Source organism: Pelodiscus sinensis, chromosome 7 (assembly GCF_049634645.1).
Source record: "Pelodiscus sinensis isolate JC-2024 chromosome 7, ASM4963464v1, whole genome shotgun sequence".
In the NCBI taxonomy this organism is placed as follows: Eukaryota; Metazoa; Chordata; order Testudines; family Trionychidae; genus Pelodiscus; species Pelodiscus sinensis.
In genome coordinates, this window is record NC_134717.1 from 41,998,130 (window position 1) to 42,004,216 (window position 6,087).

Here is a 6,087-nt window from a genome sequence, read left to right on the forward strand (position 1 = left end):
GCCTACTGCTGGGGCCATATGCCTCTCTGTGCCACACACTGGGGAAAGAGGGAATACTGGTTTCCTCATCTCAAAAAAGATATACTGGCATCAGAAAAGGGCAACTAAAATGATTATGGATTTGGAATGGGTCCCATATGACGAAAGATTAAAGAGACTGGGACATTTCAGCTTGGAAAGGGGGGGATATGATAGAGGTATATAAAATCATGAGTGGTGTGGAGAAAGTGAATAAGGACAAGTTGTTCCCATAACAGAAGAAGAACTGGGGGCCACCAAATGAAATTAATGGGCAGCAGGTTTAAAACAATTAAAAGGAAGTTCTTCTTCACACAGTGCATAGTCAATCTGTGGAATTCCTTGCCTGAGGAGGTTGTGAAGGCTAGGACTAAAACAGGATTTAAAAGAGAACGAGATAAATTCACGGAGGTTAAGTCCATCAATGGCTATTAGCCAGTATGGGTAAGGAATGGTGTCCCCAGCCTCTGTTTGTCAGAGGGTGGAGATGGATGGCAGCAGATGGCTTGATCATTACCTGTTCGATTCACTCCCTCTGGGCAGGGCCGGACAGAGGCATGGGCGAGCCGGGCAGCTGCCCAGGGCACCAACCAATGGGGGGCACCTGATGGCAGCTGTAAGGGATGCATGGCGACCCTTACAGCTGCCATCAGGCACCACGCGCCTGGCTCCCACAGTGCTGGCCCGCCCGCATCCCCCTGGCACCAGCCAGTAATGCCCTTTCCCCCACGGCCATGGGGCTCTACACAGCCCGGCGCACACGCCAGCAGCAACAGCCGGGCCGGACTGGGCTGCGCTTGTGCCGTGCACCCCAGGGGCAGGCCACAGGCTTTGCGCCAGTGGCCGTAGCTGGGTCGCACATGCATCGTGCACCCCAGGGGTAGGCCACAGGCTTTGCGCCAGTGGCCGTAGCTGGGTCGCGCATGCATCGTGCGCCCCAGGGGTAGGCCCGCACATGCGCAGTGCACCTGGGGGCGGCGCCGCACGCCTGTGTCCAGGGCGCCAAAATGCCTCTGGCCGGCCCTGCATCTGGGACAGCTGGCATTGGCTACTGTCGGCAGACAGGGTACTGGGCTGGTTGGACCTTTGGTCTGACCAGGGCTGGCTCTAGGCACCAGCGAAGGAAGCACATGCTTGGGGTGGCACATTGCCAGGGGCGGCATTCCGGCCTGAGAAGGAGCAGGCAGGGAGCCCGGCAGAGTCCACCTCGAGCTGGGAGCCCCGCGCCCAGCTGCTCGGAGCCCGCGCCTGGCCCCGGGGCACTGGGAGCTCTGCGCGGGCAGCCCTGAGGCACGGCCCCTACTGGGGCACTTCCTGGAAGGCAGGGCGGGGCGGCCGCAGCTGGCGACGCTGAGCCCGGCAGGGCAGGCCGCGGCCATGGTGGCTGGTCCCAGCAGCTGGCTCCCTGGAGCAGAGTTCAGGGGCTTGGCGGCTGCTGGAGCTCAGCCACGGTGTGGCCCCATCCCTTGAGCGCCAGGGACAAGCGAGTCCCTCCTCCGGCTGCAGAGACCCCAGCGCCAGGCTGTGCCAAGGGTGGGGGGCAGGCAGCACTGGGAAACGAGGGCAGCCCCTGCAGCCAGTTTCTTCCACACACTGGGACCTGAGAACAAGAGTGAGTGTGGAGTGCTGCTTTCTCCTGCCCCCAGTCCCACTCTACTCATGCCTCTGTGAAAGTGTGTGTGTGTGTGTGGGGGGGGGGGGGGGGGGGAAATGTTTTTGCTTGGGGCAGCAAAAAACCTAGAGCCAGCCCTGGGTCTGACCCAGTATGGCCATTCTTATGTAATTCATGCGCTGTCTGCACCACAAATATGTCCTGGCCAGTTTACAGCCAATGGGAGCTGCGATGATTGTGCTGGGGCAGCACCCAAAGTAACACCCCTCCTGTGAAAGGGGCACAGAGTGGCAAGAGGCACATGACCCCCGCAGGCAGCTGCTTTGTGCAACCTGAGGTTGAGGCAGGAAGGGAGGCTGCCTGAGGGTCCCAGCAGACCATGGGCTAGATCCAAAATGCTTGGTGGGCGAAATCTGGCCCACAGGCTGTATTTTGCTCACCTCTGCTGTATACAGTAAGACTGGGGCCAGTCAGTGGTTTCTGGTGAATATTACAGTTGCCCCCCCAACGGAGGCTGCTGTTGGGGAGAGATTTGCTTTCATCATGTTACCATCTTCATTCTGTTGGTCTATATCCTACTGGTCCTCTGTGTTGCTTTTATGCCTAGTTTCTTTTCAATCACTTGTGCAGCAGGCCATCTGACGCCCAAGACTCATGTCCTGTTCCTGGATGCCCTATATCCAGGCTGTCGGGGTGTGCTGTCTGCCACTATCGTGTAGATGCCTTCAGTTTCACCTCCACTGCTGCAACTACCTCATATGACCTGTGTCCCATTGCAGCTTGGCCTGTGGCTTTTTGTCATTGCTTTGTGTGACTATTTGATAGTTAGATGTCAGATGGCACTGTATGTACGGTCTTTAGTAGGGTTGGGGATGCTAATTAATTTTCTTCATTATCAACCTGACAAATTGGTATTTACCAGTTTAAAATAGATTATCTAGAGGACAACCAACCAGGAAAACACCCTTAGCCCTGGTCTAAACTAGGGATGTTAGATATCAGTTAATTGAATAGCCAAGTATCTGCATGAATTTCTGTCATTTACTCTACTATTCTATAATCCCTTGGAGTGGGGCTAGCAGCCAGAGCACTCCTGGCCCCATGCCCGGGGAACTCCTGCAAGCCCACGCTGCTGCCTCTGTATCAGACCGCACAGACCAGCTGCCTGCCACCCTGTGCCACTGCCTCAAATACAAAGGCAGCATTGTGGGGTGGCAGCAGCCCCTGTCTGTTGGGTGGGGTTGTGGGGGGGGGGGGGTCTGAGCTCCCTGCAGACAGAGACTGCTTCATGGCAGCCTCCCCTGCTCTCTCCTCTATGCTGTTGATAGAGGCAGCAGTGTGGGGGGAAAAGGGGCAGGCAGCTCCAGAACTGGCTTTTAAACTGGCTGCCCCAGGCACCAACTCTTGCTAGTGGCAGCAGGGGGGTGAGGGGGAATGTGTGGCTTACTCTTATTGGTTAATCATACAGTCCACTAAATGTTAACCTCCCTAGCGTGCCCCAGCCTCAGAGCACAGAAAGGGCAGGCCCTGGAGGCAGCCACACTCCACCCCCAAATTGCCTGCAGTAGGCATTCTGGGGGCAGAGTGCAGGGCCAGCCCACTACATTTTGGCACCTGAGGCGGGGAGCTCAAATGATGCCCTCATGTCCCCTCACTTAGGCCAAAACTTTGCAAGGTCTCAATTTTGGCTTCTTCCTGTTCTACTCCTCTCATGGTACTGCTCTGCTACCTTCATATGCACTAGCAGCAGACACAATTTTCTACACTCTGGATCCTAGTGGCGCCCCCCCCCCAGTCTGGCACCTGAGGCAGCTGCCTCAGTTCACCTTGTGTCAGGGCAGCCCTGGCCATGTGAACAGAGCCAGGCTGGCAGTTTGGGAAGGCTGCGCCTTCCCTTGCCTAGCACACTGGCCACCCATGCTGTTTGCAATGCTATGAAACACCTCCAGTCTCCTGCTGCATTGTTTAAGTAATCAGATTAGAGAGTGAATGTAGCCATGAACTTATCTTAAAATACATTTAAGTCAAGCAGAGCCACTTCAAAAAGACAAGAGAGCAGTGAGCACAAGGCTGTTACAGAACAGGGGCAGGCACAGGCACCAGGGCAGGGTCAAACCAGGGCCAGCTCGAGCCATTCCTGCGCCCCAGGCATGCGCGGCTCTGTCCCCGGGCACATGGCACATGCATGGCCCCACCCCTGGGCGTGCTGTGTACCTTACAGCTGCCATCAGGTGCACAGCGCCTGATGGCAGCTCTAAGGGGTGCCATGCAGCCCCTGCCCTGGGCGCACGGCGCCTGATGGCAGCTCTAAGGGGCGCCACGCAAGCGGTGCCCCTTACAGCTGCCATCAGGAGCCCCCCCATAGGTTGGTGCCCCGGGCAGCTGCCCAGCTAGCCCCCTCCCCTTAATCCAGCCCTGGCTCAAACCCATAGCTAAACGTCTGGGCTACAGAGGAAGTCAGAAGTAGCGCCTCACCTAGCCAACATTTAAACAAAAAGCTGCCACAGGTAAGAGGGCAGTAAATCCCCCGCCCCACCATGCAGCACAATTGTGTTTGAAACCCCTCCGAAGCCCTTCTTAATGCAAGCAGATGGAAGGTTCAAATTCAGAGCATCACTAAGCAAGGTAGGTAATTAACCATTGGACAACAAAGTGCAGAGTTGATGCTACCTCAATAATATTTAACTAAAGTGTATCAGATTCAATAGGTAAGCTCAAGGGACCTCCAGCCTCCATCACCATAGCTAGGTGTATAACCCAAGCATGTACATGGGTTGTAGCACATTCCTCTTCAGTAAGCAGAAAGGGGATTTGACCCAGTAATTCCCCTAACACACCAGAGAAGCCACCGCTGGCCTAGGGAGGGAGTCTCATACACCTCACCTCAGTACTGTACTTATTAAAATGAAACATTGTGGAAGCCCTCAGCACTGTAGCCCATGAGCCAATGATCAGGGCATTCACCTAGGCAGCAGGTGAATCTTCAGCTCCTATCTCATGAGGCAAGGAGGAAATTAAGCTGGTACGAATGGCCAGACTGGATCAGACCAATGATCCTGCTAGCCTAGTTGCACATCTTCCGACATTGGCCAATCCAGACACTTCAAAGTAGTGGACAGAAGAGGGCAATTATCAAACGATCAGTCTTCTTCTCAGCCATTTCCAGCAGCTGGTGTGGTGGGTTCCAGCATGGCCTAGAGCCGTGGTCCCCAACACGGTGCACGTGGGCGCCATGGCGCCCGTGGGGGCATTTGCATGCGCCCGCCAGGTGCTCAGGGCTGGCCTGGCCCCGGGCACATGGCGCGGCACTTGCGGGGAGCGTCAGCCCCGGGTGCGCGGCGCTCGCGGGGGGGGGCGCCGGCCCCCCGGGCACGTGGCGCTTGCGGGGGGGGGGCGCCAGCCCCCCGGGCGCACGGCTATGGGGGGAGGGCCGCCCCCGGGCGTGCAGTGTCCCCGCCCCCTGGCGGGCAAACGGCCACGCCCCCTGGCACCCGACAACCTCAAAAGGTTGGGGACCACTGGCCTAGAGGCTAAGGCACTTGTCTAGGGTGGAGTGTGGGTTTGGGTTCAAGTCCTGCCTCGTCCAGTCAGGTCAGATGAGTTGGCCAAAAGCCTGGTGGCCCTGGGACAGGAGGGATAAGGGTTGCCCTGACAGTAAGGCGGTGGGGCAGGTTTTGGGAGCATGAGATTGTGTCCCTGATCAGCTTGGCTAATAACCCTTGGAGGAACCATTTTTCATGCAATTGCTCACTTTTTTATTGATCCCACTTGCTAGTTGATCTGTGAAGACCAATCTGTAAGGAGTGCCACATGCTGACAGTGCCTTGCAGGAAGGCACATCATCTTTGGTTTGATTTATGCCTCAGGTCACCCTGACTCTTGTATTATATGAAGAGGTGTTATATAAAGGGATGAATAGGTAGTTCTTATTCATGTCTCCACATGGTTTATAGCACTCTAGCAAATCCCACCTTTGTAATGGCTTTCCCATGCTGAAATGGGAGCGGGGCCTGCTTTTCCCTCAGTCACATATGAGCCCCCCTTCCAACCACTAAGATAAAGACGATATGGTCGGCCTTCCCCCCCCCTCTTGATTCAGTTTTTTGGTGGGGCCTTCAAAGGTACCTCACTAGCTCTTTTGGCCACAGTCACTCTGTTTGCTAAGCTTGCCTTCTTTCACTCTACTTCGCCTGGTGGGTACCACCCTCTGACTCCCCCATGGGCTCTCTAAAACACCCCCCAATCTCTGCCATGTCATATGTTCTGTCTCTCCCTTTCCCCCAGCCTGGGCGGGGGGGGGGGGGGGGGGGGGGAAGGAGAAAAGAGAAAAAAGCAAGAAAAGGTGCAGGTGGCAAGAGTCCCGGGGTAATGATTAATCGTGGGACCCGCCCATTGCTCAGTTGCTAGCCAGCGGGACGAGCAGTAAGCGACTGGCTCAGAACCTGCCCCGGTTCCGC